The sequence below is a fragment of the Branchiostoma lanceolatum genome, chromosome 2 (assembly GCF_035083965.1).
Source record: "Branchiostoma lanceolatum isolate klBraLanc5 chromosome 2, klBraLanc5.hap2, whole genome shotgun sequence".
Lineage (NCBI taxonomy): Eukaryota > Metazoa > Chordata > Leptocardii > Amphioxiformes > Branchiostomatidae > Branchiostoma > Branchiostoma lanceolatum.
The window spans coordinates 11,383,112-11,407,272 of NC_089723.1; the positions used below are offsets into that span (position 1 = coordinate 11,383,112).

Genomic DNA, 24,161 nt, shown 5'->3' on the forward strand with positions numbered 1-24,161 from the left:
GGGAGATGTCCGAGTTGAAGCCCGTGGCGGTTTGATCAGCTGCGCGGGACATCGATGTTTCCCATAAAGTTTGGCGTATAGTAGCGCTTTGTGGCGTGGCGATATGCTTTGTCTTTTCTCGTTTTAGTGGTTCTTGTTGCGTGTTGTGAAAAAATTCTTTTGTCCGGGCAGTTCTTGTTGGCGGTAAGTGTTTTGTCCCGGTTTCCGTTTTTTCTGGATGTGTTTTTGTGGTAGTTTTATTTTGTGGTTGTGGTCATTTTGAGGTAAGTTTCAGGCCGTAGAGCGTGGTTGTCTTTCATTTTCAGTGGCCGTGTAGAATCCACTGTAATCCTCCTCGGAGATGGGCGAGAGACGCTTTTTTCCAGTTTGTGTGTGTGTTTTGCTTGTACGTTTGTATTTTTTGTATGTTATTTGTGTGGTTTGGTGACCCTTCGAGCCAGATTTGGGGATTGACGGGCAGCAGTGGTGGCCGAGGCGCTGGTAGCAAGATGGCTACCTCGAGGAAGTTTTCTTTCAGGGATAGAATCCAGTGACATCCTTTGCGGTGGAAGGCCAGGGATACCTACAAGCAACGTGGATGAGCGAAGCAGACTTGGAGGTCGGCTGTTTTGATGTCTTTTTTCCCATTTTTGGTGACCGTGCAGGCTGGAGCCGTGGATTTCTGTTTAGATTTGGTGTCCAAATCTCAGAACAGCAAGATGGCCATTTTGGGATTGTCTTTTGTGAGGGTTAGAATCTGTTGCCATCCTTCGCTTTTAAAAGCAAGGGAGGCACGCAGTTTACGTTGTTGAGTGTTGCAGTTTGAGAGTGTTGTCGTTTTCATGTTATTTTTGACTCTGCTCTAAAAATGGCTTTTTTTGTCCCCATTTTGCGAGGCAGGGTTTTCGTCTGTCTCCTCGTGGTGAGGTTTGCTCTAGCTCAGTGCCGGGACTGTCCACCAAGACGGGATTTTTCCTGTATCGTCGTGTTGCAGCATCCCCCTGCCTTGGGCTTTAGCGGATTCGGGCGGCAGTTCCCCAGGTTACAGGTTACCGACATGTGCATTTTTTATTCTCATGCCTTACTTGTTTTCCGTCACCGGTACGAGTGTAAGATTGTGGTGTTTTGTTTTCTGTCAGTGGTGTGACAGTTTGTGACGGTTGTGAGGCATAAAAGGCCTGTGCCGCCCATGTTATCGTGGCTTGCTCACCTTTGGGGACCAGGCAGGGGGGAAAAAAAGCGTGTATGGCTTTGTACAGGTGGAGATGTGTTGTCGGTTAATTGAGCTGTGTGAACGGTTGTCGGGGGTATGTTTGGTTGATCGTGTTTTGACCTGATCCCGGCCCTGTTCTAATGATCTGCATTATGTTTGTACAGCCGGAATGATGGATCTTGACGTTCTTTACAAACGACACGGACCCTACCAGGGTGCCCCGACGCTTGGCCTCCGTCGTCCTGTAGAGTGTCTCCTTCAAACACGCCGGCAGCACAGGCATGGGAGCGGAGACTAGGAAGGACGCCCCCGTTTGCGGTCCAGATCCTGTCGCCCGCGGGGTTTCAGAGCCGCAGCTCCAGCGGCAACAGGCACAACCACCAAGATGCAGCATGCGGAAGCACATGGACAGCCCGCGGGCCTGGTTCGACCTCCTCTGTTGCCCGCTTGGATCCGCGGACAACCCTAGGGATTGACGCTCGCCACGTAAACGTGAGTTTGTTTTACTTGCGGAGCTTTTGGTTCCAGTTTGCCTACTTTTTTGCTTCATTTGCCGTCCATTCTTTCATTCATGCTCGTCTCAGGGAGTTCTGAGAGAGTGCCTCTAGCTGGAGAAAGTGCCGTGTGAGAGGTACGAGCTGGAGGAAGGCCTGTCTGTTTTGTGAAAATGCCAAGGGCCGGAAGTTGCCAGGGCAAGGGGAAAAAAAAAAAAAAGAAGAAGAAGTTGGTTGGGGCTTGGTGAGGGTGAATGCCTCCAGCGGGTTACGAGCCCGAGTAAAATAAAATGTGTGTTTTTAACCGAGAGCCTGTGAGGGTCCCGGAGGGACGGGCTACGAGCTCAAGTAAAATGTGTGTTTTAACCGAGAGCCTGTGAGGGTCCCGGAGGGACAGGCTACGAGCTCAAGTAAAATGTGTGTTTAACCGAGAGCCTGTGAGGGTCCCGGAGGGACAGGCTACGAGCTCAAGTAAATGTGTGTTTTCGAGGTGAAGGTCCCAGGCGGGGCACCGTGGGGTGCCGCGGGAAAGCTACGAGATCAAGTCACCATTTTGTGACTTCACTGAAAAAGTCACGGGCGGAGCACTGTCGAGTGCTGAGGGCAGGCTACGAGCTCAAGTCACCATTTTGTGGCTTCACTGAGTAAGTCCCGGGCGGTGCACCGTCGGGCACCGCGGCCAGACTACGAGCTCAATTGCAAGTCACTATTTTTGTGTGACTTAATTGAGAGGCTACCGTCGGTCCTGTCACAGCGCCGTCATTTTACTCTTTTGGGAAGAGGTCTTAATAGGAGAGTGAAGCCTGTGTTGGCTTCGTTACACCCCACCCTGCTTTTACAGAGGGAGGGATAGGACTTAGACTGAGGGAAACCGCGTGTGACAGAAGCCTGGCATAAGCCTATCGGCAATCTAAAGACAACGTGTGTTGAAATGGCTCTTGCAGTTGACTTTAAGAGGGCCGGGTAAGATGAACAACTACGCAGTGGTTTACGTCACACACACACACACATTAAAAAAAAAAAAGGATTTCTCGAGCGTCCGTGTGTTTAACATGACCGGAGGTACTGCAAGAAAGAGGTGAAAGTCGTGGTAACGCTGAGCCGAGCGGGTAAGCGGGTACTGGAGTGTTTGGGATGTACAGATCACCGGATTGCGCTCTGATTTAGGCTGGTTTGTTGGTAAGACACGAATTAAGCGTTCCTTTGTACTTTATAACTGTTCGTTAGAGTTGTTGTCAGAGGGGAGACAAATGACACCAGTTAGCATTTTGTCACACATGGCCTTGAGACCGTTGTGCCATGACCTAGGATTGCCCGTCTTGCGTCCCTCAACGTCGATCGTGTAGAACTTGTTTTTAGCCTTCTTGATCTCTCTTTGATCCTTGGTCCTGTAGAACTTAGACATGACGGTGAAAACTTCCAGACGTGAAAGTTCTCTGTCAGGTGCTTGATTCTGGGTGTTGTGTAGGGTTTGTCACTGTGGTGTAGTTTGACAGTTTTAGTTGGGTAGAACTTGGCGATGGCAGAGGTCAGTGTGCTATAGACGGCGTCAGCCTTTTCTTCAGTCGTGGTTGCAGTGTAAAATTTTCTCTCCAAGGATGGGTAGTAATCCATCTCCCAAAGTGGCTCAGATTAGGCGCGCGAATTGTACGAGTAAGCATCTTTTTGCAGTCATTTTGTTTCAGTTTCACTTGAGCTTTCCACAGGATATGGCAGTGGTCACTGAGATCAATCGGTGGGAGGATTTCGGTAGTTTTGTAGCTCTTCTTCATGTTTGTCACGATAAGACCAAGGGTGGCGCTTCCCCTGGTGCTGGTCTGAACAACTTGAGAGAGGTCACGGTCTAAGAGGTTGTTGTGGATATACAAATGATTGAAATCCCATAGAAGGGCGATACCAATGTTCGCAAAAGGTTGTATGCAGTTGATCCGAAGATGAAATGAGGTGTTCTATGAGTTCATCGTCATGCGGCTGTGAGTACAAGGTACACACAGCGATCGACGAAAACTGACGAGTCATACGTTGTGGTCGCATGTACACCCACAGGTATTCCAGCTGTTCTGGGACAGTGATTTCAGATATAACACGGGACGGTATGCTGTCGCGCACATCTACTGCTACCCCATCACCACGACGATCTGTGCGACATTTAGAGTACACGGTGTATCCCTCGATTGACTGTAGTTCTTATGGCGTGGAAGGAGAAAACCAGGACTCAGAGATTGCAGCAATGTCCACGTTATTGCTCGATAGAACGGCCTGGAATTCGTCAATTTTGTTGACGGGAGATCGTGGATTAGTCAGTAGGAATGTCGGTATTGCAGTGGCACAGCTGGCTGGGCGCGGGCTGTTGTTTACAGTTTTGATGTTCGTTTAAGTTTGCGCGGGTAATAGAGTCTGTTGTTCACGCTGGAATGGGTATTTGCATGTGACTGAGAGGGGGTGATTCCACTCCTGGTTGATGTTGAGGGAAGGACTTTTGCAGAGGACGTAGGTCAATCTCCACATGAACGAGCTAACTACTGGATGACTTCGCGGAAAAGGAAGTACAACACCTAGCACGGATGAGACAGGTGACACAGGAGAGAACTCTGATAAGATATAGTGGAAGGGAAGTGAGGTAAAGGCGGCAGTTTACCCAGAGTTTAGGGAAAGCCAGTTTTTGAGGCTGCTGAAGGTGCAGACCCGCGTCTCAGTGCAATACTCCGGACGCTGGGTGGTAAGATGTTTTAAAGGGCAAGCTTATCCCCAAACTTGAAAGTGTTAGTCCTACCACCTGTAAGTCACTGTAACTAGTACTCCTGGTGTTGTGTGTTTTAGGTGGATTGGGTGAACCAGGGATAGCAAATTTGTTTTCTCTCCAAGGGGAAAGCTTACCCGTGAAGTCTTTGGGAAGCCTTCTGAGAGAGTATCACATGGTGGGTAAGTTTTTATGGAAGTCCATTTGACGACGTCCCTATGACGGTAAAATATGCGTCGAGCTGGGCTGTGAAAGGTCAGACTTGGAGCCCGTAAGGTTTTGTACATTTGGGAATGGTTTTATTTCGGGGGGAAAAGGGAACATGGCAGCCAGAAGAGCCTTAATTGTGTCAGATTACTATTGGGTATTCAGAGGGCTGGTCATCCAGGCATACACTGTTCGTATAACATCCAGTCCAGTCATGTTGAGGGTCAGGTGTGTTTGACGGTCGCGACCTGGAACATTGATATTTCTTCTAGTTGTTAGCAGTAGTTGCTAAAAAGTTGCCCTGTTCGGACGAGTGTCTCGGTGAATGTCTCAGAGTTTTACGCCGTGAGCGGATGGGTAGCAGTTCCAGTTGGGAGTAGGCAGTGGCGTAGGAGGTATATTCAACACCCAGGGTAGCGGGTGTTGGACCCCCTCGTTCTTTTCACTCATCAAGGTAGGTGGCTGTCTGAAGCAGCATTTTTCGAGAATGGGATGAGTGTGGGAGGTATACACCCTAATAAGTCGTCATTGCAGAGATGAAAGGGCTATAGTTTCCTGAGGAAGGACAAGTGCTGATGTGTTTGGTATGCTTTGAGTCCGAGTAAGAGTTCTTTTTGAGTTCAGCCTGGGGGGATAACGCCTATCACCCTCGTAATTTTCTCTCGTTGAATGTTTCCCTTTTTCTGGGAGTAAGCCAATGGTCTGTGACACGAGTCTTCCTGAATTGGATATGAAACAATTATTTGTCTTTGGGCGTAGTCTCATGTTGGTTGCGTGTGGCCACCGACCTAAATCGTTAAGGGGCTGTTTAATGTTGGGAGGACTGAATTTGGGGGTTTTGTCAGGTCAAGTCACCCACTAATTTTCAGCGTTTAGAGCCAGCGAAGCGCGTGGCTCTGGTAGTTTTGGCTGGGAAAGTCAGGGGTATAGGTGGAGTCGGAATATGTTCCATGGTAATAGTATCGGGCAGTCCAGCTGGAGTTGGTAAGGAAGGCTTTAATCCATCTGGTCATGAAGTGCGGGCGCGGTCCGAGTTCAAGTAGGCGTTAGGTATACGGCGCAGTCTTTGACACGGTCAAACCTTTTTGGTAATTCATTGTAACAAGGGAACGTAGAATTCCAGGTTTATCGGTGGTTTTGACTATCTCGTTGTTGTCTGCCCATGAGGCGGTGTGTGGTCGTTCTGTCTTTATTGCAGCGAAATTGTTGAGCTTCGATGTGAGATGTAAGGTCGGACAACACCAAATGGTGAGGCGAAATTGTCTCGCTATTTATCCGGACAGAGAGGTTTAATAGGGAGTTCGGACTGGTCTCGGTTTTAGAAGGAGGTTTTGTCTTAGGGATTGGAACGATAACTGCACTCGTCCAGGGCTGAGACTTGTCTGAGTAAGCTATTATGCGGTAAAAACTGTTAGAAAGATCAAGGCGTCGGAGGGGGAAGATTGGTTTTCTTAGGTTTGGAATGGTAAGAGAGGGGTTTAGGTAAAGAAAGGTTGTGGTAGGCTGGATGCGCGATGAGGAAGGGGTAGGACAAGAGTGAGAGTGACAGGAGAGTGGGCATCTTATGAGAGAAGAGTAATAGGAGGAGTAAGATAAGGGAGGGGGATAAAGACAAGAATAAGGGAGATGAGCAATGGATGGCATTGGGAAGAGTTAAGATGAGAGAGGGGGAGGTGAGAAGGCATCAAGTATCTTAGGACGTTCTGATGTTGGAGAATAAAACGGAAGGAAAGGGCTCAACAGCCAGAGACGGCGAAAGCGAAAGACGACAATTCTCCGCATCACTCACACAGGAGGACCTAGGGCTACGCATGATATATAGGATACTATTTGACATGCACAGCCATTGGTCAGACGGTGTGACGTCAAACCCCCTATATTAAGAGGGTATAGTGCCCTATAGTACACTATCATGTGAGCTCCGGGTTCTCCGGCCACGTCTGGAGCCTGAAGCGTACCCACCCGCCCTCCCCGGACATGTTTCTGCTTGGCTAGAGGTATGCGCCCGCTTTAGGGCGGTCGCCTCAGCACATAGGTGATTTTAGGCTTCAGACGACGAATCTCCGCATCACTCACACAGGAGGACCTAGGGCTACGCATGATAAATAGGATACTATTCTACGTTCACCACAAAAGCAAGGCCACCAGTTCAAGGTTATCGTTGACATTCTGATTTATTCACTTGAGGGGACAACAATCACGCAATGATAAACAAGCACATGTAAATCAATACAACACTTAGTCTAGTACATCAGAGGTAACGGACTAAGGTACAATTTGGCGGGATTTTACCCAAATAGGGGCGGACGAGAGGGGATACTCTCCGGACAGTTGTAATTTACACACACGCTCAGTGCCTATCCGATGCAATACAACCCCAAAAGGGAACTTACCAAAACAGTTGCTTGAGAAGCGGTATGCCTAAACACCTCACCCAAACTCATCCGAACTCACTCAAACTCATCCGAGTCTGATATGCAGTGTACACAGGGCAAGGACTTAATGCTCTGGATACATTGTCTATGCAACTATACAATATAAAAAAATATGCAGCAAGTCTGAAGTATTTACCAGTTTTTGCATGTTACCCCTCTCATTCCAAAACGAGAAGGCATGTCTGCTCGCCATATTGAATTCTCATTGTTGGGGTTCACTTACTAGTAGTTACGCTAATATCCTCTTTTTTAGTTTGACAGACGACAGGACAATAAGACGGTGGATGCTGTTTTGGTCATAGATTATACAGTAGCATAGCAGGGGGTGTCCCTGTGGTGTAGTGGTCTGCGCTTCTGTCTCTCACCACATCTGGTTCAAATTACTTGGACCAGAAGGACTGGGGTTCAAGTCCCAGGTAGGACACCTCTGGACAAGAGGCGCATTGAGTCATACGAAAGACTTTATAAAAATGGTACATACTTCTGAAACAGTATGGAAGTCAAACACACTTCACTGCCAGTGGACTAGCCCCCTGCTACAGTGATTGCACCTGCAGCAGGGGGGTGGGCACCGCCCTATACATCAATAATGGTGTGGGAGGATTTTAACTTTTAACTAACTACTAGTATAGCATAGCACAATTATATCACAGTCAACTCATAATATTAGAACGGTACACAAAGTGTTTTTCAGCCTCAAATCACAAGCACGTAAAACTATGTGTTATCTTGGCGACGGGAGTATTTGCATAAGTATTAACTACTGGTCGGGATGTCTTATGCAACTGCTCAGTGGGAAAGAAAAACTTGCTATCGATTGAGTCTGCGGAGCCGGTGCCAACAGCCCATGCTCCAACAGACGCATGTGGCTGAAATCTTGTAACAAAAGGCTAAAGTAATTTACACACTATATATTTTGGAGCTTGATTGGTCAGGAATTGGGAAGGTTGAGGTCGGAGGGTCATTGGTCAGCTAAGCAGTCATCATGTGGGTTCACTGACACTGTGGCGTCCGTGTGGCGCAGTGGTAGATAACTCTGCTGTCAAACAATGGGTCCCCGGTTCGTGTCCCGGTGTGCTCAGAGACATGTCCGGACTTGCGCCCCGACGTTGTGCCCTTGGGAAAGGCACTTAACACGACTTTCCTCACTTCACTCAGGTGTAAATGAGTACCTAGCTCATCTAGGGTTAGGAACGTCCCTCGGATAGGACGTTAAATGGAGGTCCCGTGTTTGGGGAGAGCCACACCCCGCGCACGTTAAAGAACCCACCACACCTTTTGAAAAAGAGTAGGGGCATGTGTATTTGCAGAAAATATTTTCAAATTGCAGAAAAAAATTTTGACATTCTGCAATATTGCAGAACACTGAAAAATAGTATTTCTACCACTGCAACTCACTGCCCCTACAGCCTCAAAATGGCTATGGGAATACCCAACTTTTACCTATGAGGTTGTACACATATCTAGCAGCTATAACAGTTGTAACTTGGGATGTTGTATGAAGGCCTCAAGGAAAGTTGTTTGAAGTATAACCCACCATTGTCAATCATCAAGACTTTATTTAGTCATATAAAAATGCAGTTGGCTTACCTCTGTGCGGCAGAGTCTGCAGAGCCTGCTGGTCCATCAAAAATGTTCAGGAAATCATAGTTGTCCTCCACAGTAAAGGCTAGGAAGTGGAGGCGGATAACCGTTCCTGATGCTGACTGTATTGTCCACCTACAGTCCAGGTTGTTGCCATAGTTGTTTGGGTACCCAGGGCTATCCAGCTGCTGTGCAGATGAAGAAGCTTGTGGGACATTTCCACTACAATCTGTCTTTGCACCATGATAATCACGTGGACTGTATCCTGAAAAACAAGAATTGATGGTGTGTTGACTCCAAAACAATGAGTTAGTTGGAAAACAATTTTAATATCCATGATTAGATGGCCGATATTTTGGCTGATATATTGGGCATTCGCTAAAAAGCCATTTTTGCTGGGCATTCCCTAAAAAACCCAGGTAAGAATCGTCAAGTTTGTTTCATTTAACTTTGGATCTATGGATTGACTTAAAGGATTAATTAATGGGAGCACAACCTGAACATATTCCGAGCAAAAAAATTAGATTCGTGCAGCGCGGACTTCGCCAGAGTGGCCATTTGTGGGCATTCCTTAAAAAGCCAGTGCGTTTTTTTGTTCCATGTACTGTAATGTACATTTTGAGTTCAAGAGCATAACAAATCAAATGCATCATAAATTGCAGATGTTACATGCACAAACTACAAGAAACCTACATCAGGTCTGCACCAAGAATACTCAGACGATACAAAAAGTCACTTCCTTTTCAGCCCGATTCATACCCTGGCAACTCATCCAAACTCACCCAAGTCTAATATGCAGTAAAGATGGGGAAATGACCTTATGTGACGCCCTGGATACATTCAATTTGTCTATGCAATTATGAACAAAAAATATGCAGGAAGTCTTAAGTATTTAAAAGATTCTCCACATTAGGCCACGCCGTTTTAACTTTATGGATGATGTCCGCGCACGCATTGATTTTCGCCTGTTTTCACCTCCCCGTGCCCTGTGCTGCCAGAGGTCTGCGGGACCGCTAGCCACTTCCCCGGAGAGCGACACCATCTGGCCGCCGGTGTTACATAGCCCCTAGGTAGCTAGCGGAGATTGGGGGAAAGCGGAGAATGGAGTGTGGTGGATCATTAGGGCCAGCGGGAGGGTAGGCCCGGGAAAGCGTGCGCACAGTGGCACGCGTGGTCTGGATTCCAGGGTACCTCCTCCGAGGCTCCATGGAACTCCGGAACTTGCCAACTTAAATTGCCACAAAAGGCCAGCATTGTGCCGGGTTGTCGTAAATCTTGTTTTGTACTACCACAAAATATGTCAGCATCAAAGTTCAAAAGAAAACTAGGGGCCTAATTGCAGATTGGTATGTCATCGACGTTAGCTAGGGGAATGTTACATTTGCACTGTTGTACAAGAGACTCGTGGCGGCAAGTCAATTTCAAACACGACCTTTCCAGAGTGGCTCTCACACGTTTCTTTTGCAACGATGAGAGACATGGGAGAGGAGTTGAGGTATTGGTATTGGTATAGAGGTCTCACAGCGAGATTTGTAAGTGTGAACCATGAGATGCTTAATATTGAGTCCAATGCCATGTATGTTGAAAGTGCCCTTATGAGCATTCTCATCACAGTCATATATCATCCACAGTCCTTGGAGCCAAATACCTTCTAATAGTATACTTCTTTGGTCGTTCTTGTCGATATATTGAACATCAATCACTTGAGCTGAGTCTGCTATGATGAACAGACAACATACATGTACTAGTAACGGGGGGTGCCCTAAGATGTCACATGCCCTATCATGGCACGAATTTTTTACTGATCTTATTTTGCATAAGAACGCCGTGTTTGTGACCACTGACTACGCTGATAAGAAAGGTTAATAAATCAAGTTCATGCACAAAGTTGTCATTTTCATTTCAAACATATGTGTAAATATTCATTTCTTGCTTCGTCGAAAAATAGTATTTTGACAATAATGATGGTAGCACTGAGTAGAGTGTCACTGCGAAGCTAGACGGCCCGGCGCCTAAATATATGACCTGTGCTAAGCAGATACACAACTATCATACACATAAGATATATCACTTCATAAAACACTGAAAATTTGGGTCTTTAAGTGTTTGTTGAAAAGAAAACCGACCAAAGAAAAACAACGTAAACATCGCTGTCGTCTGGCGACATTGTTTTCCCGCCTTTTTTACTGGCCGCGTTGGTCGCGGGACGATTCAACGCACAGCTATGTTATGCTCTAACACATGATTGGTACCGTCTATGAAAAGGAAACTGAATGCTGAGATGGCCAAGATATTTTCCAATAAGTAGACGAAGTATTGTTGATGTAAGCGGCATCGTTTTTTCGTAATGATTTTGTGAGTCGGGCCGCATTCAATATGTACGTTGAGCCGCGCGCACAGTGCATTGTAGCCTATTCCCTGTGAAAATATGAGCTGGGATGCGCTAGACATAGCCCTTCTCACATGACGAGAGAAGTGCACACAGTCAAAATTTTCTGGTCAAAAGAAAGCTAGAATATAAGTAGATTACAAGCCTTGTTTACATTTTCTTAACTTTATCACCAACTTTCAAAGAGAGCAAAATTACAAAAGCGTGCTAAGTTAGGCACACTATCTGGTGCAGCACTAAATCAGAACGAACATTCGCGAAAACATCTCACAGCATTTTCCGCTTGTAACGCGGAGCGTGAAGGGCTCATGAAAAATATGAATGCATTTCTTATCCAAGTATGTCTTCAGATGACTATGTTCAAAATTCATTCATTAAAACCTGACCACTCTCTGGCAACCAGCGATGGAGTGGGGTGAGTTCAAGCGCGTAAAAAAACGTGACATCTTAGGGTACCCCTACAAATAAAGACTTGTTGTTTGTTCGATACACTGTGTTCTGTGGTTCAAATCGCAATAACAGCTTTTGCTTTATCAAGTTCTGCATGTGATTAAGCAGCATTTTTATCTCCATGAAAAATGGAGATATTGTTTTGGGTGTGTCTGTGTGTCTGTCTGTTTGTTATATTCCCCTTCCAGTGGGAAGGGGGATATACTGTTTTTGCTTGCCTGTTCTTCTTCTTCTACTTCTTTCTTCTTCTTCTTCTGCCAAAAATCAAGTAGATGTGCGGTGGTAGCTCTACTAATGGTATTGCAGAAAGTTATGGTACAGTACATGGTACGGATGTTATATTTGAGATGTAGGTACCTATAGGAAAAGTGAATACACCTGACAATAAATTATGCTAATGAGGACCTAATTTGCATAATCTATGCATAAACTCGTATTTCCGTTACCGTAAAAGCTGCGGATGTGATCTTTGAGATGTAGGTACCTTTAGGAAAGGTGAACACACCTGGACATAAATTATGCTAATGAGGGCCTCGTTTGCATAATTTATGCAGAAACTTGTATATCCCTTACTGTAAAAGCTGCAGATGTCATATTTGAGATGTAGGTACCTTTAGGAAAGGTGAACACACCTGGTCATGAATTATGCTAATGAGGACCTCATTTGCATAATTTATGCATAAACTTGTATTTCCCTTACCGTAAAAGCTGCGGATGTCATCTTTGAGATGTGGGTACCTTTAGGAAAGGTGAATGCACCTGGACATAAATTATGCTAATGAGCACCTCATTTGCATAATTTATGCAGAAACTTGTATTTCTCTTACCGTAAAAGCTGCGGATGTCATATTTGAGATATAGGTACCTTTAGGAAAGGTGAACACACCTGGCCCTGAATTATGCTAATGAGGACCTCATTTGCATAATTTATGCATAAAGTTGTATTTCCCTTACCATAAAAGCTGCGGATGTCATCTTGAAGATGTGGGTACCTTTAGGAAAGTTGAAATCACCAGGACATAAATTATGCTAATGAAGACCTCATTTGCATAAATTATGCAGAAACGTGTATTTCCCTTACCGTAAAAGCTGCAGATGTCATATTTGAGATGTAGGTACTTTTAGGAAAGGTGAACACACCTGGCCATGAATTATGCTAATGAGGACCTAATTTGCATAATTTTTATGCATAAACGTGTATTTTCCTTACAGTACAAGCCATGGATGTCATATCTGAGATGTAGGTACCATTAGGACAGTTCAGAAAACCTGGCCATAAATTATGCTAATGAGGGCCTCGTTTGCATAATTAATGTATAAACTTGAATTTTCCTTACCGTAAAAGCTACAGATGTCATATATGAGTTGTAGGTACCTTTAGGGAAGGTGAATACACCTGGCCATAAATTATGCTAATATGGACCTCATGCGCATAATCTAGGCATAAACTTGTATTTCCCTTACGGTGAAAGCTACGGATGTCATATTTGAGATGTAGGTACCATTAGGAAAGGTCAGAAAACCTGGCCATAAATTATGCTAATGAGGGCCTCGTTTGCATTATTAATGCAGAAACTTCATAATAGCCTTACAGTCAATGCTAAGGATGTCATATTTGAGGTGTAGGTAATGGGAGGGGAATATCCTGCATTTTCCCGAAAATGTTGCCATTCTAGATTGTCTGTTTGTGTTTCCGGACTACTGTAGTCAGCATAACTCAAGAACCTCTCGATGGATTACGATGATATTTGGTATGTGGGCAGGTGTTATGAAGCCGAAATTCAAGGTCGATTTTGGGCCCCCTGGTATGTGACCTTAGTACTGCAGCAGAAATTCCATTTTTGCATCTCTTGACCTTGACGTGTTGTGGTCTTGATTTTTTGGTGGCAGATAGCTTGTGGTGTAATGAAGACGTGGTGTGGGTTTGGGCCCCCTAGCAGCTTGCTCTGGAACTGCAGGGGCGTTATTGTGAAAATCTTCTAAGGAGAATAACTGAACAAAGGAATAACCGATTTCCATGATATTCAGTATACAGGTAGCTTAGACAGAGATGTACACAATGAAGAGCAAATTATGTTAATAAGGACTTAATTTGCATAGCTAATGAGGAAAATCTATATTGGCAGTGTTTTCCATTTAGAATTAGATAACTTCGATTTACGCTCTGCAATTAGCTAATTTAGAATTAGTGCCCACCCCCTTGAAATTGAGAAAGGGCGGTACAAGAACTTACCTGTGTGCCAAAGAACTTGTAAATACTGTATGTCAAACAAGGTGGAAGACGAAATACATTTTATGTCAAGTTGTCCATTCTACGACAACGAAAGAAATGAGCTGTTTAAAGAGGCCACCATATTTCATCCTAATTTCTCCACGTTTTCAGACAAAAAGAAAACTACTCTCCTCTTAACATCACAAAACCCACATATCACAGAAAAAGTGGGATCATTCGTCTTCCACAGTCTCGGAAAAAGAAGTCGAACTCAATAAGTTAGAACTTAGTGGCAGTAGTTAAGACTAGAGTAGACATTTGTTATACTGTTCATTATTGTCTGTCCGTCCACTCCGTGTTACATGTACATGTACTTGCAATTAGCCTACGGGCAGGAATTTGCAATAAAACTTTTCATTATCAGACTCAAATACATGTAACGTATGTAGTTTATGGAAAGTGGATCATCAACAGATACCAATTATGCAAATCAATTCCTTATTTGCATAATTAATGCAAAACACTATATCTCATCTAATTGGAAAAGTATAGAACTGTCAATACGATACTTAGTAGGCAGGTAGCTTAGACAGAGATATACATAATGAAGTGCAAATAATACTAATTGTGACTTAATTTGCATAGCTAATGAGGAAAATCTATATTTGCAGTGTTTCCATTATCATACTTAAGCACATGTAACATATGTAGTTTATGGTCTCGGACCGGAGTTTTTTTGCGATTTCGTATGTAGGCCGACACCCTCAGGTCGACGGGCTACAATTCCGCCGAGAAAAGTAGGACGGAAAATGTAATCACATGGTCGAAAAGCAGTTTTCTGCTGTTTTCCGATGTATTTATCGGTATTGTCCGTTGTCCCTTTATTTTGGGTAGATACCATAGTAAAATGTAAATTTGGCACCCGAAAATTATCATTTTTTTACACTTTTTTGATCGAATCTGCTCGGAAAAAACGAGTTTTCCTGAGGTCACGACATATATGCTGAGAAAGCTTAGTAAATGGTGTCCCCGAAAAATGAAAAAAATAAAAAAGTCATGTGATAACTTTTTCGCAATCTCCGATGACGCAAATTCCGTGAAAATGCATTAAAAACGATGCTATTTGGGTCATCAGGCGAGAAAACCGCATCACCGTTGCCGCGGACTTATACAAAAAAGGCTTCGATAGTGAACCAACTGCACCGCGCCCAAAAATACTACAACTCACGGGCTTTTCAGAAGATTCAAAATATTCATGCACAGCTAAAACCATCACCAAGCAATCTCGGGCAGAAATCAGGGTGACGACCACGCACTTCCGGCAGATTACCGGGTCATGACCCAACCCCCGGTCACAATTGAACTCCGACCCGGAACCTTATGGAAAGTGGAGCATCAACAGATACCAATTATGCAAATAAATCTCTAATTTGCATAATTAATGCAAAAACACCATAATTCATCTAATTGGAAAATTATAGGACTGTCAATATTGCAACATGTGTAAGTTAGATAAAGGTGTTGATGACCAAGCATATACATGTATTATGCAAATGTGTAAGTCATTTATAATGTGTAAGATATGAGGTCGTGGAACTCTTGTTTTTTGCTGTGTTTTTTTTTTGTTTCGCCCGTGCGCATTAGTTTTCCAGGGTCTCCAGAGGACGTCATCCATAAAGTCAACTTGGTGTAGCCTTATTCTGCTCGTTCCAAGATGAGATGGTATTTCTGCCTGCCATTTTCTTTCAGATCAACAGACGACAGCACAATAAGATATCCACAGCACCCACAACATCCACCGTCTTATCGTGCTGTGGTCTGTCCGACTAAAAAAATAGTATGTAGAACTTTCCATGTGGACTCCAAATATGAAGATCCAAAATGGCGGGTAGAAATGTCTTTTCATCTTGGAACAAGCGGAGTAATGAAAATACTTAATACTTCCATTCCAAATGTTTTGCATTCATAATTGCATAGACAATGTATCCAGGGCATCACATAAGTTCATAACCCCATTTACACTGCATATTAGACTCGGATGACTTCAGGTGACTTTGGATGACTTCGGGTGAGGTGTTTAGGAGGTATGCCTAAACACCTCACCCGACCTCATCCGACCTCACCCGACCTCATCCGAGTCTGGAATGCAGTGTATACGGGGCAAGGACATTATTTGACGTTCTGGATATGTTAAATATGCAATTATGAATGCAAAACAAGCAGCATAAGTATTTACCAGTTTTTATAAGTAAAGGGAGGTCAAGACAGCCGGCGCTATGAATACACACTATGTGCGTGTATTCGAGGCTGGAAAACACTTTGTGTATAGTTATTGTGTACAGTTATTATCTCCATGAAAAATGGAGATATAGTTTTGGGTGTGTCTGTGTGTCTGTGTGTGTGTGTTTCCAGATTACTGTAAGCAGCATAACTCAAGAACCTCTTGATGGATTACGATGATATTTGGTATGTGGGCGGGTGTTGTGAAGTCAAAATTCAAGGTCGATTTTGGGCCCCCTGGTATGTGACCTTGGTACTGCAGTAGAACTTGTACCCTGTATACACTGCATTTTAGACTCGGATGAGGTCGGGTGAGGTCGGCTGAGGTCGGGTGAGGTGTTTAGGCATACCCCTGGCGTACTATTACAGTATACTATTCCAAATCAGGGAAGAAAATGACCAGACCAAAAATTTGCATGCTAGAACAGTAACCATATTGATGATATTTGCAGCTACAACAACATGTTCCCCATTACACCTGGATTCACATCAAGACAAGCAAACAAACACACCAACTGATTACAATACCTCATTTTCACCGGAGTAAAATAAAAACAGTGATACAGAATTTACACAGTTTGCCCCCATTACATGTTTGGGCCGGTGTCCCAGCGATTTCGCACCCCCCTGATTTTGCACCCCCGGTGCTAAATCGCTAGCGATCTCGCACCCCCCAGTGCGAAATTGCTAGCGATCTTTGCACCCCCTCCTCGCACCCTCCTAGTGATTTTGCACCCACCCCCCAAACATCTCGAAAGTTGCTCTGTCTGTGCTGCAATTATATTTAAAACTGCATTTTAGTTGCACCCTTGACACAGACAATCCAGCCTTATCCATTCCAACCCGTCATCTCATAAAAAAAGAATTATCATGATTGAAAACTATTTGAGGTTGGTAGTCAGAAAACCCACTGGCTAACACTAATCCAATGAACATCTTGTTAGGGAAGGCTTTTGCTTGTTACTGTTGGTCAGATTCTAGTTAGTTATTTCTTCCAAAAATGTTCAAATTTCTGATATAATACAAATTTAAAATTGCTGGAGAGATCATTATTGAAAGTTACTTTTTTTTTCATTTAAAATAAAGTTTAAATACATTCAATTTGATGTGTTGTCTAAGTGCCTTTGTTCATCTAACGTAATGTGACCAGTTAACGTCCAATTCATTCAAAACGTATTTATCTTAAAACCGCGCGGACAAAGCCAAATGTTAAACCCATGTACAGAAATATCAGCTCTTCTAAAAAGAAAATGCATGGTCTGTAAGTTTTTCTCCACCTGTTTAACGCCGTGCGAGCATGTATTTATACTGATGTATATGATGTAAAATTGAGCTAGTGTAACCCATTATCGTTCACCTCAGTCTTTTCCCTTCTGGCGCTATGCTTGAAGAACATAGACCAGACTGTATAGGTACCCGTACCCGTATACCTGTATAGGTATACCGGTATACCCCATTTGGGGCCCCAACAAGCCAGGAAACACGCTATGACGGCCACCATATGGGGCACCCAGAACGGCTGTATTTTACGGTCTCCACATTGATATAAGACACAGATAGTTGACTATACTCGGTCAGAAAATAGCTCAACAATCATATTGTACGACCTTTTGATTTCTATGAAGGACGGAGTTTTGGAAAATATGGAATTTGCGAAGTTCGTACGGAGCGCCTGTCAGAACGTGCGAGCACCGATCTCGGAGACCTTTCAACTAAACCTGTTCTGACAAGAAATAGAAAAAACACTCAAACTATCAACCTTTCCGCATTTCATTATCTTCAGATGCAATACTCAACCTGTATGTTGGTATTATCCGATACTACAGGAACTGAAATTACAATCAAAACCACACAAGTAACGTTCATTTACTATTATTCACATTCAATTTGTTAAAAAGATAGCATGTTTGGCTGGAGCTGCCAGTAAACCTGCGTTAAACCTACAGGAAATGCCCGGTTCTCGATGCACGGAAGGTCCGCCATGACACATGTGCGAACTATTGCGACACAAACATTACGGCCATTCGGCATGATTTGTCTGAATATGCCGTGCTCGGTCTCTGTCTTTAGCATGAGGCGTTTCCTGTAGGTTTTCCATATTAAACCTTTTCAGAACGGGTTCAGTTGAAAGGTCTCCGAGATCGGTGCTCGCACGTTCTGACAGGAGCTCCGTACGAACTTCGCAAATTCCGTATATTCCAAAACTCCGTCCTTCATAGAAATCAAAAGATCGTAAAATATGATTGTTCAGCTATTTTCTGACCGAGTATAGTCAACTGTCTGTGTCTTATATCAATGTGGAGACCGTAAAAAACAGTCGTTCTGGGTGCCCCATATGGCGGCCGTTATAGCGTGTTTCCTGGCTTGTTGGGGCCCCAAATGGGGTATACCGGTATACCTATACGGGGACCTATACGGGTACGGGTACCTATACAAGGTTTTCCCCTTACCCCACAGTAACTATCCAAAGTGGTCTACAGACAAATGATATTAAAGTCATTATGTTTGACCCGCCGCTTGCTTGACGCGATGGAAAAAAACAATATTGATTCAATGAATTAAAACAATTCCTGTATGTTGGTATTATCCGATACTACAGGAACTGAAATTACAATCAAAACCACACAAGTAACGTTCATTTACTATTATTCACATTCAATTTGTTAAAAAGATAGCATTTTATAGTAGCCATTGTGAATTATGAATGCCGTAACAGAACAAACACTTAGTACTATGGGGTGAACAAATTCACTAGTGATATCGCACCGGGGTGTGCAGATTCAGTGGGAGGAAAACAGTCCTGGGGTGGGGGAAATAAGGGGAATGTCGAGGCACCGTCGTCATGCATGACGTACATGATGCACTCATTATAGCAGTGTTTAGCTTACCTACGTTGTCATCATGTCAGCGTCAATAACATTACGCTCATGCTGGATGGAGTAAGGCTCATCCAAAATACGGGGGAAACAACACGCTCACACATGCAGCACTGCTGGCGGGACATGTGGCCTCTGACCGGAAATGGGCCTAAGGCCAAAGCAAGTCAGTTTTATGGACTGCAACCACTATACAACAATAATAGACTACAAAACTAAAATTATGCGAGGACCCGAAAGAAATTACCCTGGGTTCCAGACTGTTTATCGGGCCTTTTAGCCGGTTCTCTTTAGCCGGTACCTTGCAGTCAGTTCTCTCGGTGGCACAGAGACCCCAGCCCGCCGAACCCTAATTAGCGCACCGGGGGAGTTCTAGCCGGGGAGTTGACCGGTCCTATCTAATGACATGCGGTAACACTTCAGACTGCTTGCACTTTTCTTAATTTCTACTAGGGGGCGCAACCATATGTAGCAACAGTCGGACAGCTTATTCTGCCTGTTGGATACGGTCTTCCAGCAACCATTAGATCTGCTTGGAGATTAGGTAATTGTATCATCTGAAGTAGTGGTTGGGCCAGGGAGGGAGGATTGCAGTTCGTTCTTGTTGTTGTTGTTTTGTTGGGGAGGGGGGAGGAGTCACAGCAAGTAAAAGCCTTAAACTGCAGTGGAGATCTTCCTACGTCCTTTAAGCATTTGGAAAAGGGAGTGACAAATCCTTTATCATCTTTTCATTGGACTGGACTGGACTGGGTGGAGAGTAACAGCGACAAGCTATGATGATGATCTTTTCATTTCCACACATCTTCCCTCCCCGGAGAACTTTGGGTTCCGTGACGTCCACCCCGTATAACTAGAGTTCCATACCTTCACCAAGGAGGGTTTTATATAGGGGAGACTAAAGGGATACAATAAATGGCAGTAATGCATGTAGCCCTATGGGGAAGTTAAGAAAAAGAAGGTGTCATTATCTCAGGAATCAAAACATCAGACTACAATAACTTACCCTCAAATACTAACCAGTTATGTCAACTGTCATCAGATTCATCCCTGACAAATTCTATACGGCTATTCTCCAGATAACCCCCCCTAATCAGAGCCCTTGGATAGGCCCTACAGGCTTCAAACACCCAGTTGAAGACCATCCCACTATATCAGGGGGGTGCCAAACCTCACAAGGTAGAGAAAGACCATTTATTTCAACTAATTCAGCAAATACAGAGTCTATCCTACCACAGCCTATCCTATATTGCCCAGATTTCACAAAAAATCCCACCAAAAAGAATTTTCAATGGTTTAAACCATGTTTTTTACTTGGAGTCTCTCATCGTGCGGTCTGGGCGCAGGCGCAATCCCTTTAGTCTCCCCTATAAAACCTCCTTGCCTTCACCAAATGATTGTGAAGTTCCTTTTACCACTCAAGAAGGAGACGGGTTTCTCGTTAGATATGGAAATAATTAGACCCCTCCTCGAATACGCCGTCCCCATTTGGAATTCCGGACTGACACATCGCCAAATGGACCAGCTGGAGAGAATTCAAAGAAGAGCCTGCCGTATCATCCTTGGCCGTGCCGGATATACGGAGGCACTGACTCGGCTGGGTCTCACCACCCTGTCTGAAAGGCGCAAGAGACTGTGTTTGAAGTTTGGCAGATCCCTGCTAGGTTCCGAATACGAACACTGCTAGCTGCCGAGTAGAAGATCTGAAATCTCGGGTAGATGCACACGTAATGGGCACAAACTGAACATTCCTAGGGCAAATACACTGAGATTCAGTAACTCGCCGATACCGTACCTCACGAAACTGCTTAACCAGTATGATTACTGAATCTCGGTGTGTTTGCCTTGGGAATGTACAGTTCAGTAACTAGTATATTTTTCTGCACCATATTGGTGATTGTCATCTCCATGGAAAATGGAGATATTGTTTTGGGTGTGTCTGTGTGTCTGTTTGTTTGTCTGTTTGTCTGTTTGTCTGTTTGTGTTTCCGGACTACTGTAGTCAGCATAACTCAAGAACCTCTTGATGGATTGCGATGATATTTGGTATGTGGGCAGGTGTTATGAAGCCGAAATTCAAGGTCGATTTTGGGCCCCCTGGTATGTGACCTTAGTACTGCAGCAGAAATTCCATTTTTGCATCTCTTGACCTTGACGTGTTGTGGTCTTGATTTTTTGGTGGCAGATAGCTTGTGGTGTAATGAAGACGTGGTGTGGGTTTGGGCCCCCTAGCAGCTTGCTCTGGAACTGCAGGGGCGTTATTGTGAAAATCTTCTAAGGAGAATAACTGAACAAAGGAATAACCGATTTCCATGATATTCAGTATACAGGTAGCTTAGACAGAGATGTACACAATGAAGAGCAAATTATGTTAATAAGGACTTAATTTGCATAGCTAATGAGGAAAATCTATATTGGCAGTGTTTTCCATTTAGAATTAGATAACTTCGATTTACGCTCTGCAATTAGCTAATTTAGAATTAGTGCCCACCCCCTTGAAATTGAGAAAGGGCGGTACAAGAACTTACCTGTGTGCCAAAGAACTTGTAAATACTGTATGTCAAACAAGGTGGAAGACGAAATACATTTTATGTCAAGTTGTCCATTCTACGACAACGAAAGAAATGAGCTGTTTAAAGAGGCCACCATATTTCATCCTAATTTCTCCACGTTTTCAGACAAAAAGAAAACTACTCTCCTCTTAACATCACAAAACCCACATATCACAGAAAAAGTGGGATCATTCGTCTTCCACAGTCTCGGAAAAAGAAGTCGAACTCAATAAGTTAGAACTTAGTGGCAGTAGTTAAGACTAGAGTAGACATTTGTTATACTGTTCATTATTGTCTGTCCGTCCACTCCGTGTTACATGTACATGTACTTGCAATTAGCCTACGGGCAGGAATTTGCAATAAAACTTTTCATTATCAGACTCAAATACATGTAACGTATGTAGTTTATGGAAAGTGGATCATCAACAGATACCAATTATGCAAATCAATTCCTTATTTGCATAATTAATGCAAAACACTATATCTCATCTAATTGGAAAAGTATAGAACTGTCAATACGATACTTAGTAGGCAGGTAGCTTAGACAGAGATATACATAATGAAGTGCAAATAATACTAATTGTGACTTAATTTGCATAGCTAATGAGGAAAATCTATATTTGCAGTGTTTCCATTATCATACTTAAGCACATGTAACATATGTAGTTTATGGTCTCGGACCGGAGTTTTTTTGCGATTTCGTATGTAGGCCGACACCCTCAGGTCGACGGGCTACAATTCCGCCGAGAAAAGTAGGACGGAAAATGTAATCACATGGTCGAAAAGCAGTTTTCTGCTGTTTTCCGATGTATTTATCGGTATTGTCCGTTGTCCCTTTATTTTGGGTAGATACCATAGTAAAATGTAAATTTGGCACCCGAAAATTATCATTTTTTTACACTTTTTTGATCGAATCTGCTCGGAAAAAACGAGTTTTCCTGAGGTCACGACATATATGCTGAGAAAGCTTAGTAAATGGTGTCCCCGAAAAATGAAAAAAATAAAAAAGTCATGTGATAACTTTTTCGCAATCTCCGATGACGCAAATTCCGTGAAAATGCATTAAAAACGATGCTATTTGGGTCATCAGGCGAGAAAACCGCATCACCGTTGCCGCGGACTTATACAAAAAAGGCTTCGATAGTGAACCAACTGCACCGCGCCCAAAAATACTACAACTCACGGGCTTTTCAGAAGATTCAAAATATTCATGCACAGCTAAAACCATCACCAAGCAATCTCGGGCAGAAATCAGGGTGACGACCACGCACTTCCGGCAGATTACCGGGTCATGACCCAACCCCCGGTCACAATTGAACTCCGACCCGGAACCTTATGGAAAGTGGAGCATCAACAGATACCAATTATGCAAATAAATCTCTAATTTGCATAATTAATGCAAAAACACCATAATTCATCTAATTGGAAAATTATAGGACTGTCAATATTGCAACATGTGTAAGTTAGATAAAGGTGTTGATGACCAAGCATATACATGTATTATGCAAATGTGTAAGTCATTTATAATGTGTAAGATATGAGGTCGTGGAACTCTTGTTTTTTGCTGTGTTTTTTTTTTGTTTCGCCCGTGCGCATTAGTTTTCCAGGGTCTCCAGAGGACGTCATCCATAAAGTCAACTTGGTGTAGCCTTATTCTGCTCGTTCCAAGATGAGATGGTATTTCTGCCTGCCATTTTCTTTCAGATCAACAGACGACAGCACAATAAGATATCCACAGCACCCACAACATCCACCGTCTTATCGTGCTGTGGTCTGTCCGACTAAAAAAATAGTATGTAGAACTTTCCATGTGGACTCCAAATATGAAGATCCAAAATGGCGGGTAGAAATGTCTTTTCATCTTGGAACAAGCGGAGTAATGAAAATACTTAATACTTCCATTCCAAATGTTTTGCATTCATAATTGCATAGACAATGTATCCAGGGCATCACATAAGTTCATAACCCCATTTACACTGCATATTAGACTCGGATGACTTCAGGTGACTTTGGATGACTTCGGGTGAGGTGTTTAGGAGGTATGCCTAAACACCTCACCCGACCTCATCCGACCTCACCCGACCTCATCCGAGTCTGGAATGCAGTGTATACGGGGCAAGGACATTATTTGACGTTCTGGATATGTTAAATATGCAATTATGAATGCAAAACAAGCAGCATAAGTATTTACCAGTTTTTATAAGTAAAGGGAGGTCAAGACAGCCGGCGCTATGAATACACACTATGTGCGTGTATTCGAGGCTGGAAAACACTTTGTGTATAGTTATTGTGTACAGTTATTATCTCCATGAAAAATGGAGATATAGTTTTGGGTGTGTCTGTGTGTCTGTGTGTGTGTGTTTCCAGATTACTGTAAGCAGCATAACTCAAGAACCTCTTGATGGATTACGATGATATTTGGTATGTGGGCGGGTGTTGTGAAGTCAAAATTCAAGGTCGATTTTGGGCCCCCTGGTATGTGACCTTGGTACTGCAGTAGAACTTGTACCCTGTATACACTGCATTTTAGACTCGGATGAGGTCGGGTGAGGTCGGCTGAGGTCGGGTGAGGTGTTTAGGCATACCCCTGGCGTACTATTACAGTATACTATTCCAAATCAGGGAAGAAAATGACCAGACCAAAAATTTGCATGCTAGAACAGTAACCATATTGATGATATTTGCAGCTACAACAACATGTTCCCCATTACACCTGGATTCACATCAAGACAAGCAAACAAACACACCAACTGA

General features: G+C 43.7%; 1 protein-coding gene across 2 annotated transcripts in view; it reads right to left on the reverse strand.

Annotated features, from left to right (window-relative positions):
* Positions 1–18,987, reverse strand: part of LOC136427445 (CUB and sushi domain-containing protein 3-like) — a 328,428-nt gene extending 309,441 nt beyond the window's left edge. Inside the window, exons 1-2 of one of the 2 annotated variants that reach the window (XM_066416298.1) lie at positions 18,872–18,987; positions 8,659–8,917 (exon numbers count right to left, since the gene is read on the reverse strand). The gene's annotated coding sequence lies outside the window, so the exon portion shown is untranslated. The remainder of the gene's footprint in view (positions 1–8,658; positions 8,918–18,871) is intronic. The other variant, XM_066416299.1, reaches the window with a different exon arrangement.
* Positions 18,988–24,161: the final 5,174 nt, after the last annotated feature.